Genomic DNA, 12,099 nt, shown 5'->3' with positions numbered 1-12,099 from the left:
AATACAAAGCGCTTTGCATAGAAGTGAAAAATAAACTACAATAACTTATGGACATTGATGAAGGACAAACATATCTGTGTTTCTCTAGGCTAAATAGTAGAGAATACATTATTAACAAAAATTACAAGAATTAATGCAAATTCAACCAATTTCGTGCATGAGATGAAATTAAAGTTTGCAGGCAATAGTTTTAGTTATATTATTAAACTACTGTATATAATACTGAATATGATGTATGATGTATAAATGAATGAAATCATACTATTTTAAACTGTAAAATATAAACTATGTAATCAGTGACTGTGTACGCATCTGTGTCTAACACACAAATTATGTGTTTTCAGCAAAGCATAGTTATAAATATTTGATCTAATTAGACATTATAAATGTCATTCTGGTCTGTTTTCTAAAACTAGTAAGAATAAAGAAAAATATTTATAAATGAAATCCAATTAAATAATTGTTTAATCGGTTGAAAAGCCCCAGTTACATTTGTAACGGAGCAGACATACTTTTCTCTGTTACGGTTTCCATGAAGTGTGACTCATTCCACAGTTGACTGAAAAATCCAGCATTGTTGCTGACCAGCATAAGGCATGTTCTACATGTTGGGACCAGCATAAGGCACGTTCTTCATGTTGGGACCAGCATAAGGCATGTTCTTCATGTTGCTGACCAGCATAAGGCATGTTCTTCATGTTGGGACCAGCATAAGGCATGTTCTTCATGTTGGGACCAGCATAAGGCATGTTCTTCATGTTGGGACCAGCATAAGGCATGTTCTACATGTTGGGACCAGCATAAGGAATGTTCTTCATGTTGGGACCGGCATAAGGCATGTTCTTCATGTTGCTGACCAGCATAAGGCATGTTCTTCATGTTGCTGACCAGCATAAGGCACGTTCTTCATGTTGGGACCAGCATAAGGCACGTTCTTCATGTTTGGACCAGCATAAAGCACGTTCTTCATGTTGGGACCCGCATAAGGCACGTTCTTCATGTTGGAACCAGCATAAGGTACGTTCTTCATGTTGGGACCAGCATAAGGCACGTTCTTCATGTTGGGACCAGCATAAGGCATGTTCTTCATGTTGGGACCAGCATAAGGCACGTTCTTCATGTTGGGACCAGCATAAGGTAGTTCTTCATGTTGGGACCAGCATACGGCACGTTCTTCATGTTGGGACCCGCATAAGGCATGCTCTTCATGTTGGGACCAGCATAAGGAATGTTCTTCATGTTGGGACCAGCATAAGGCATGCTCTTCATGTTGGGACCAGCATAAGGCACGTTCTTCATGTTGGGACCAGCATAAGGCATATTCTTCATGTTGGGACCAGCATGGGATACTGGTTGGTTTAATTTTATCAACAACAGCCAAATGCCATATAAACAATAAACTATTTAAAACACTTTATTACAATAAATAAAAATGAACAAAGCTGTAAAGACAGGTTCCTCGATCTGAACAGAACTCTAGCAGTTCTGAAGCTCAAACTGGAGAGAATGGCATCATCCATATTAAGGTCGTGGGTTTAATTCCCTGGGAATGTGGGAACTGATAATGTGTCTTGACATAAGTCACTTTTTGCAGACAACTACAGAAGACTGCCCTAGTTTCAAAACAGGAAAGTTAAAAGCAGTTTATCATGCAGCATCTGTGGTTGATTCATATTTCCTTTTTAATCTGCAAGCTGTATCTTTGCTGTTTTGAGTAATGTGAGTTTTGAGGCATTAAAACCATTACTCTGTTTACTGAAACATTGGCCAGAATGATTGCGAACAGATGCAGACGATAAACTCACCACAAACCACAAGCTCTCATGCACAGAGAAACTGGGTTTGATGGATATCAACCCTATAATTCAGACATCTCAAACATGCCATGGTCTTCAACTGAATGTTATACATCAAGTGCTGCAAAACTAACTATTAAACTTTGAATGTTTTTGTGTGTGTGTGTGTGTGTGTGTGTGTGTGTGTGTGTGTGTGTGTGTGTGTGTGTGTGTGTGTGTGTGTGTGTGTGTGTGTGTGTGTGTGTGTGTGTGTGTGTATGTGTGTGTGTGTGTGTGTGTGTGTGTGTGTGTGTGTGTGTGTGTGTGTGTGTGGGGGGGGGTGTGTGGGGGTGTGTGTGTGTGTAAGCTCAATATGATGGCTAAGGCCACACTTAATAAATTTGAATGTTTCTAGTTTTCTCCTTTTTATTTATTTCAAGAGAAATTTATATTTTGTTTGCTTTGAGGGCTTTATGTTTTTTTTTGGCCTGTTTGTTTTAACATTTCTATTTATTTACTCTGTTTCTTTAATATTATTTACCCACATATTTGTATTATAGGTGGTACGTCGTCTCTTTATATGTGCATTAAAGATGAATAGCAATTGTAACACACTCGAGGAATAACACTAACTCCAGAGACAGTTCTTTACATGAGATGGCGTTGTTCACGCAGACACATGGTCACACATTACAACAAATGCGGATGTGCCTCTCATCCACGACCCTGATAACACTAACTCCAGAGCGTGTTGGAATCAAGGTTCTTTACTGTCTCACACTGAAACTGAAATTACAAAACATGAACAGCACATGAGCGTAGACAGTAAAAGAAATGAGATGGCGTTGCTCACGCAGACACATGCTAACACATTACAATAAATGCGCATGCGTCTATCATCCTCGACCCCGAGCTGTTAACGCGTTGCTATCAAAACTGTCTATGAGTACAGGTTAAATGAAGTGTAATACAGAATTACACAGGGAGGGGGGACCCATATTATAAACAATATTCTTCATCATCCTACACAATAACTTGTTATTATAGTGCATGGTAGTAATTAAATGAAACAACAATATGACAGAGGAATGGGTTTACATTTTATTTAATTTTGTTTTGATTTATTGTGTGTCTTAGTCAAGTTAAGTCAAGTCAAGTCATCCTCATTTATATAGCGCTTTTAACAATGTAGATTGTTTCAAAGCAGCTTTACAGAGATAAACATATAATTTAAGGTAACAGAGATTGGTTTGGTTTTATAGTGGCTCTTGAAAAATGTTTTTTCCAGCAAAAGTTAGTTTTGATTGATTCACTTCCGTCTAAATGATCATTTGTTATTAAATTAGGGGCCGCTAAGACGACACCGTTCTCTCTAAACAGACTTTAAACGTGAACCTGTGATAGACGCTGATGGCGTTCACATGCGCATTAAGAATTGATTCTATAGTTATGTGCGTTTGAATATATGTGCGCAGGTCTTACCCGTGGTTCTGCTGGGATCTATGATAGCGCGTGTCAGAGGCCTGTTATTAAAAGGGTGTGGCATTTCCTGATGTTTTTATATCTTTTGCTGGGAATTATGGGAAATCTAGGTTGTGGCTCCATATTTGTCTGTGTCGTTTGTTAATTTGAATGTGTTGTGCATTAAGTATATTTTGGTATGTTTAGGTTTATTGTCATTTTTGCTTACTGGTGAATATGATTTCTTATGTTTATATATTTTATGTATTTTTTTGATGTATTGAAGTTTGTAATGATATTGTGTGAGACCCCTGTTATTATAAAATGGTTTGGTCTGATTTATTAAAAGGACTTAACTGTGTCTGAGTTATTTCTGGTGAGGGATCCCTGAAAACATCTGAGACCCAGAACTCAGTATTTTCCTGGTTCCCTTTCGGAAGGAAACTCAGAACGCTATGGGGAACGCCTCCGCGTGAACCGGTGTCTGAAACGCTTATCTAATCACGGCAATCCTATTGGCCGGCGACAGCCTATGACATCATCACTAGTGCGACCCGGAAGTATATAAGGGGAGCCAATACATAGACCTGCTGGATCGTACGTCAACGGCGCCGCCATATTTGTCCGGGCAACTTGCCGCTACACTCATAAGTGGACTGAAGAAGCGGTGTCTGACTATTTAGAGGTATTACAAACCGTCGGGAAATTACCATTCACAGGTAAGACTGAACAGTTGTTTTGTGTTGTATTTGTTCATTATAACATTATGATGACAGCTAGTTGAGCACCAAAATCAAACTATTAATAGCGAGTAGCGATAACACTATTTAGTTAATAAAAGATGAGACTTTATAAGAGATAATATATTGTTCACATGATTCTGAAGTGTGAGCTTATATTATAGTTTATATATTATGAGCTAATGTGAATGGCAAGTGAGTGTTCAGATGAATGCAGTGATCAGAGACGGACAGGACAGAATCACAGAGAGCAGGTTCTGATTGCTCGGCATCTAATCGTGGATCATTTATATATTTTATCCAGTGGAACCAGGACAACACAAACCTCAAGCAAAGCTGAAGAAAGCCTGTCAGTGACTGTTCTCTGCATTTCCAAGAGACTGTACCTCTTCTGCTATTATTACTATACCACTTTATATTATTCTACCATTCACAATCACTCATTTATTTATGACTGACTAGATTATTTTACAATTTATGCTATATACACTATTTTATTCAGTTATAATATTACTTCTATATCATACTCATACATTTTTATACTCAATTGTATTTTAAGGCTAATAATAATAATAATATGCTATAGAATAAAACTGTCATATATATTTAACTATTATATCTGTCCTAATATTACACTTATATTTCATGCAATTTACACTGTAGGCCTACTGTAGATGTACTATGTTTTCCCCCCCATATCACATAAATGTTATATGGTTATAGCATGTTTTACTGCAGTGGTTTTCAAACCCTGGGTCGCCAGTGATTTAAATTTAAAAAAAAAAAAATCCGTTTTTTAATAATATCAATAATAATAGCTTTGATTAGAAGTACACTAAAAAAACATTCAAATTCATGCAAAATAAATAATCCACATGTCACCTGACCAAAATGAAGACGAAACAAACTGAATGCTTCTCCTGACATGTGTGTTGCCCTCTCGTCCTGCGAACCGGCTTGGGACCAGATTATGCAGAATAAGCAGGCCCACCGTTCTCATAAATATATATACACAAAACACGCACTCATTCGCTCCATCGGCAGCAACACACAAACACTCGTCGTTCCTTCCGAAACACACTCTCGTTCGCTCCATTGGCAGCAACACACACATTTCAGATCAATATATTTGTTTTCCTTAAAATTGTAATTAACACTAACTTTATTCTCATTTGAATTATATGTTTGCTTTTAAACTGTGTGTGATTTTGGTTGGGTGACAGTTGTAGGTTAAGTTTGACAAGAGTTTACAATTTGACAAAAGCACAATGTTGTGTTTTAAAATAATACAATAGTCTACCTAATATAAAAATCACACTGCTCTGTTTAAATAGCAGTAGTAAGCTACAATTCGTACCATTCAGCTGTGATGTTTCCATGCACATTTTTGCGCATGTGAAAAGAATGATTCCCTTTCGAAGGGAACTCAACAATACGTCAACGACGTTATGGGGAACGCCTCAGGCGTGACAGGTGTCTGAAATCACTATCAAATCACGTCAATCATATTGACCGGCGACAGCCCGTGAATCATTAGCGTGAATGATTAACGTGCGACCTGGAAGTATAAAAGGGCGCCTTGCAAACATGACAAATCATCTCATCGTCTTCAGGGACTGTCTGTTTGAAAACGCTACTCAATGAAACGGTAAGAAAATGAAATGTACAGCACACAAGTGTGTTTTTTCCTGCCTGGGAGAAGAGCGCGCACGAGAGGTTCTCGAGGGAATCCTCTGTGTGAACTGTGAGCGTTTTTCTCTTAAAACGCTCCGCTCTCGTCTGGCCCTCTTCTCGAGTGAAGGGGGTTCAACGTCTGGTCCGCGTGGTCCCGCTCGTGCCGAGGGAGAGCGGCGACTTGCATCATGGGCTTCCAGATAGAGCTCATCGATCATCTTGAGAGTCCTGTAAACCTCTCAAATGATTCGACGGCTGACGAGGGCGAACTGCAGGCACCAATGGTTTCCTGCAGTTGCTGCTCTTCAGGACGAGCAGGAGATGGCTGAGGAGGTTTATAATCAGGTAGATCCTGAACCCTTTCAGCCACCCTGCCCCGTGTATGCAGACCTGGTGGATGTTGTGGAGCGCGCCGCCAACAGGCTGTAGCTGCCATGGCGACGCGCTAGAGGAGAGACCGCTCGCGGTAGGCTTGGCGATCGGTTTCTCCCCTGCCATACACACCAGCTCAGGTGAGCCTTCCATTCCTTCCTGATCTTCACACGGAGATCGAGAGGGCATGGAAGAGCCCATACTCTGCCCGTATTCACCGACATCAGCGGGTTAATTTCGCTGATGTTGAGGGGATCGCAGAGCATGGGTATGTGTCGATGCCGCCCATTTGACGAGTCGTTTGCGAACTATCTCGTGTCTGGGCAGGCGTCGACACTGAGAGCTCCAACCCTGCCATCCAAACCGCTAAAGTCAACAGCACGTTTGAATGGCAGAGCATACACGACAGCGGTTCAGGCTGGTGCTTCCCTGCACACTATGGCGGTGCTGCAGGCATATCAGGCCGACCTGCTGCAGGATCCTGCATACCGCTGAGATCCGGTTCCACACCCAGGCAGGCGGGAGGGCCTGGCCCTTCACGGTCCGAGGACCGTAGACAGGGCCAGAGAGCCAGTGTCGCCTCTCGTGCGTCCCCTCCGTGGAGGAACAGGGCGCAGAAGAGGCGTGACTCCCGCAAGAAGAGGGATCTGAGGGAGGTTATCCAGCACAAGCGCACACAGTGTCGCTGATGGATAATCTCCCCGGAGGGCTTCATTAAAAAGAAATCCAGCCCTCTCCTCTCTTCTGACTCCCCAGACGTTCATTACATCAGGCCTGGGGCTGGGCCTATGATAAGAACGATGTTCCAATGGCCCGCCTAGGCTTGGCTAGTAGAAACGCCTCTTTCAGGCATGTAAAGTGGTGGACCCCATGGTCATAAAGAACTATCTGGCGAGTCTTCACTCCGCACGCCGCAGGTGAGCTGACTGGTCTTTTAAGAGTAATTTTTTGTGAATTAAAATTCCGAGATGTATCTCTCTACAGACCTCGTTCCCTGTATAGAGCTATGGGGTCATGTCAAGGTAATAAGGTAAGAGAAGTTTCCTGGATCATTAGGGCCCTGAAGTTCCCCGTTAGGTGGCCAGAACGATAACTATGTTAGCCTTCGGGCTGTTAGCCACCTCAGGGTAGAGTAGTTGGTCTCTCTCTTAGAATTTTTTACTTAGAGTGTTGACTGACGCTAGAGCTTCAGATAGATCTTATGTCCGGCCCACGCGTCCGTTGACGTCTTCCTGAGTATTTCGCCCCTTGAGCTCTGTTTGGGTTTCATTAGGCTGAGCGATTCTGCAGCCCTTTGTATGGAATAATACAGACTATATTCTTTAGTAAGGCTGTGGCTCCTCCGAGCCCTCAGATTGATCTATGCTTGCAGGCTGGCCCTCACCAGGGCCACCTCTGTAGCTGGCCTAGGCTGTGCCAGGGATAATAGAGGCGCTCTGCTAAAAAAATTAGCATTTCTTCCTCTGACCCTTCACTTTGTGAATGTTGGTTTCTAGCATCCCTGTATAAACAGCCTCCTCCCGTGGGAGTCGTTAGGCCAAGGCCCGCCCCCTTCTCTGCATTCTGGGGTGACTAGAGTAATGCAGCGTGGTGCAGAGGATGGTTTGTAAGGACATGGTAGGCCTCAAACAGGCCTCCGTGGTATATATGTCTTTATTGAGCAGGGTTAGGCCGTCTTTCGCTTCACGAGGAAGACTGGGTTTCCTGCCCGACCCTGCCATGCAGAACTGGCCTACGGATTTAGGCCGCCAGTTTAGGCTTCACTCACCTCGCTGAGCTACTGCTCGAGCGCTAGGTTGTAGGTGGTTGGCTTTCATTCAAGCCCCACTCCCCTAGGTTGGGCACAGATACATTTCTGTCACCCCTAGAGCCGCTGGCAGGCCCGCACCCTGGTAACCTCAGGGTGAGGTGTGAGTATTCCCCTGTGATACAGGGTAGGTCTGAGCACTTCACTCCCAGTTCTGTTTTATCCTACCTCGCACCACTATGGCTCGGGTCGAGTATGAAGTAAGCTTCACTTCTTCTTTGGTCGAAGTACGCTCCCCTGAAGCCAGAGCATTGCCCTGAGCTGACGCCCATGCATAGATGGTAGGCCCCTGACTAACTGGGGCCTCCGTTGAGGCAGAGTGGCGTATGTTGTACTCCCCTTTTTTTAAGGGTGCTAGCTTTCTTGCGGAGTACACTGCCATGGGCAATGTGATTAGGCACCAGGATGCTGTAGGCGCTGTGTAAACAGTTTTTCTGCCAACGAAGGCTGCGCCATTAGGTAGTAGGCCTCAGCAGGCCTCCTTGATTGGACAGCCCCCCAGAGGGCACTGTAGGCCAGCTCACTTTACGTGGTTGGCCTTGGTGGTTCGGGCAGTTGACTCACTGATGGGTAGTAGGCCTTAAACAGGCCTCCTCGGAGGTGAGTCCCAACATTGTGGGACATACCTTATAGCGCTACTGGAAGCCCATTAGTAAATTATGCTGTGTAGTATGGTTTCCAACAGTGTACTTTATGGCAGAATATGACTTGCTATTAGCTAGTAGGCCCGACCAGGCCTCCCTGATAGGCGAGTCCCCAGCTGACTGGCCTTAGCAGGCCACCTTATACTATCACCCTGACTCAGGGCTCAAAGCTACCAGTGGTTATCAGGTAGTAGGCCACTCAGGCCTCCCTGAAGGTGAATTCCCACTTAAGATGGTTATCAGTTAGTAGGCCTCACCCGGCCACCCTGAAGGCGAATTCCCACTTACGTTGGCTATCAGGTAGTAGACCTCTCTGGGCCTCCCTGAATGTGAGCTCCCAAATATTGTGGCTGTCAGGTAGTAGGCCTCACCAGGCCTCCCTGAAGGTGAGTTCCCACATGCTGTGATTATCAGGTAGTAGGCTCCTCCAGGCCTCCTTGAATGAGAACGGTCAGGTAGTAGGCCTCACCAGGCCTCCCTGAAGGCGAGTTCCCACAGATAGTGGTTACCAGGTAGTAGGCCTCACCAGGCCTCCCTGAAGGTGAGCTCCCCACATACTGTGGTTGTAAGGTAGCAGGCCTCACCGGGCCTCCCTTAAGGTGAGTTCCCACGTACTGTGGTTATCAGGTAGTAGGCCTCTCTTGGCCTCTCTGAAGGTGAGCATCTCACATACTGTGGTTATCAGGTAGTAGGCCTCTCTGGGCCTCCCTGAATGTGAGCTCCCAAATATTGTGGCTGTCAGGTAGTAGGCCTCACCAGGCCTCCCTGAAGGTGAGTTCCCACATGCTGTGATTATCAGGTAGTAGGCTCCTCCAGGCCTCCTTGAATGAGAACGGTCAGGTAGTAGGCCTCACCAGGCCTCCCTGAAGGTGAGTTTCCACAGATAGTGTTTACCAGGTAGTAGGCCTCACCAGGCCTCCCTGAAGGTGAGCTCCCCACATACTGTGGTTGTAAGGTAGCAGGCCTCACCGGGCCTCCCTGAAGGTGAGTTCCCACGTACTGTGGTTATCAGGTAGTAGGCCTCTCTTGGCCTCTCTGAAGGTGAGCATTTCACATACTGTGGTTATCAGGTAGTAGGCCTCTCTGGGCCTCCCTGAAGGTGAGCACCCCACATACTGTGGTTATCAGGTAGTAGGCCTCACGGGCCTCCCTGAAGGTGAATTCCCACTTACGTTGGCTATCAGGTAGTAGGCCTCTCCGGGCCTCCCTGTAACGTTCCCTAGTGGTGCTGGGTTTATGAAGCTAGTGGTCACTTGCTATCAGTTTCAGCTAGCCTTAATAGGCAGCTGCTGAAGGCGAGCTTGCGCCCTGGCTCGCTAAAGTGTTCATTCTCTGCTATTGGTTCCCTCCCGGAACCTTTTCTGCCTACAGCCTGGTTTGCCTACCAGGCAGACCTTGTGCTCCCCTCACCGAGGGTCTCTATGAGCATGCGGCTTCCTGAGTCTGGTCAGACGGTCGTAGGCCTCTCGTGAGGCCTCCCAGTTAGATCAGCCCTTAGGCCTTCACAGGCCTCCTCAGTGTTTTGAAACACAGACACTGGGTTGATCCATGGATCGAGTAGAGAACTCCCCTCGCTAGCAAGGGTTGAAAAGCACTATGCTGAGTCATACTCTCCGGGATATCCCGTCTCTGAGATCCGGGCCGAGTGGTTCTCTGCCAGCTTCGCAGTCCCTGGGGTTGGATGCCTTACTTAAGGCATTTGTCCAGAGGCTCTGTCTTCAGACAGACAGGATTTGGCCAGACTAAGTGTCTATGTACTGGCGCCAGGTCAGGCCGTCCTGGTGGCATTTCGGGGTGAGTACGTTCCCCTGAATAGTGACTGGCTGGGGTTCCCTTGGGTTCCCTAGCCACATTCCCTAGAAGGGACCCCTTCTAATTGGAAGCTGAGGTTTCAGGCCCGGAGCCGGCCCTGGTAGACCTTTCATTTAACCATGTTTATGAAGGTTTTTCTGTGAGGCTGTAGCTTGGGCTATGACCGTAGGGAATGCTGTCACTGACAGCCCAGTGTGACCTGAGGGTGAGTGGTTCTAGCGTTTCATTTGAAGTTGCTGGTTCTGACAGTTGTCACTGCCACTTGGCATGCACTCCCCTTAGCATGGCGGCGTTGGTATATCGTTCCCCATAACGTCGTTGACGTATTGTTGAGTTCCCTTCGAAAGGGAACGTCTCAGGTTACGACTGTAACCTATGTTCCCTGAGAACAGGGAACGAGACAATACGTCTCCCTGCCATGCCTCGGGGCTTGCCTACCGTACAGTCCCTTCAGACGATAAGGTGATTTGTCATGTTTGCAAGGCGCCCTTTTATACTTCCAGGTCGCACGTTAATCATTCACGCTAATGATTCACGGGCTGTCGCCGGTCAATATGATTGACGTGATTTGATAGTGATTTCAGACACCTGTCACGCCTGAGGCGTTCCCCATAACGTCGTTGACGTATTGTCTCGTTCCCTGTTCTCAGGGAACATAGGTTACAGTCGTAACCTGAGACGTTTTTTCCTGTCGATATTTCAACGTGAGTAAAGTTGACAAAGCCAGTGCTCGAAGTGGGGCGGTACTCATCGGTACGCAGGAAGGGCACTTCTACATTTTACTCTTAAGCGTACCTGCACTTTTTCTTGCGTACCGCTACTTCTCGCATGTAGCCGGTACTCGACCACTGACAGAAAAAGCGCCAGCGTCACGCCCGTTGATATACTTCGTATGCAGTGCGTATTTTTTCCGCACCCATGTTAACAGGTTCGAGCTTTTACACTGCACGCGCATGCGGTCCGTCAATGCGCTCCTGGTGCTGTGCGTATACAGCAGTGCAGAGATCGTTCCGAGTCTATTTTTGCTGTTTTGCACGCGGTGAATTAAAGTGACAGCTCATGGTTCGTGGTCAAAACACAGATTGACATGAAAATATAACAATCTCACCATAAATGCATTTAACTAAATAAAATGTAATAATTAAATGTATTTTTGGACTTGCAGACTTGGAGGAGTTCCGTTTTCGCACGCACGTGCACACATGCACGACTTGTTTTAATACATTTATGTTGTTAATAAATAACAATAAGTTTTGTTATAAGTTTTGTTTTTCACTGTAGAAATCTCAAATGTCATGATTTGCCAATGCAAGAGAGTACCGGCACCTTTCTTTTCCCACTTCAAGCACTGTACAAAGCCTATAAAAAAAAAATAGTTTACCATCAAATACATCGCGATTCGCGAAAAAAATAGTTTACCATCAAATACATCGCGATTCGCGAATGTTGAAACATTTTGATTCTAATGAGAGAGTTACGTGAGCATAATGCCCCTTACTTTTACTTTCGCTTTAAATTATTTCGTTTTGGCTTGTTTATAGTTATTATTTTTTAAATTCTTGTTCTGTTCTGAATATTACATTTAAAGAGTTTGTTGTGGAATATGTTTTGTGTATTTTTTAAGCATGCAGCAAACGATAGGGTATTAGCCTAATTGGTTAAAATTCCTGTATGTAGGCCTATAGCTTGATCAAATTAGTTCAGAATAGACTTTGCGTTGCAATTGCGTCAAGGATCAGCATGTGCACGTGCATTATCAAAAGTGGTTAAAAAAAGTGCTGAGCTGATTCTTTTCTGCGCACAAGCCTATGGGT

Source organism: Siphateles boraxobius, unplaced genomic scaffold (assembly GCF_051911475.1).
Source record: "Siphateles boraxobius isolate OS27281-9 unplaced genomic scaffold, OSU_SipBor_1 22, whole genome shotgun sequence".
NCBI lineage: Eukaryota > Metazoa > Chordata > Actinopteri > Cypriniformes > Leuciscidae > Siphateles > Siphateles boraxobius.
This window is presented reverse-complemented; position numbering follows the sequence as displayed.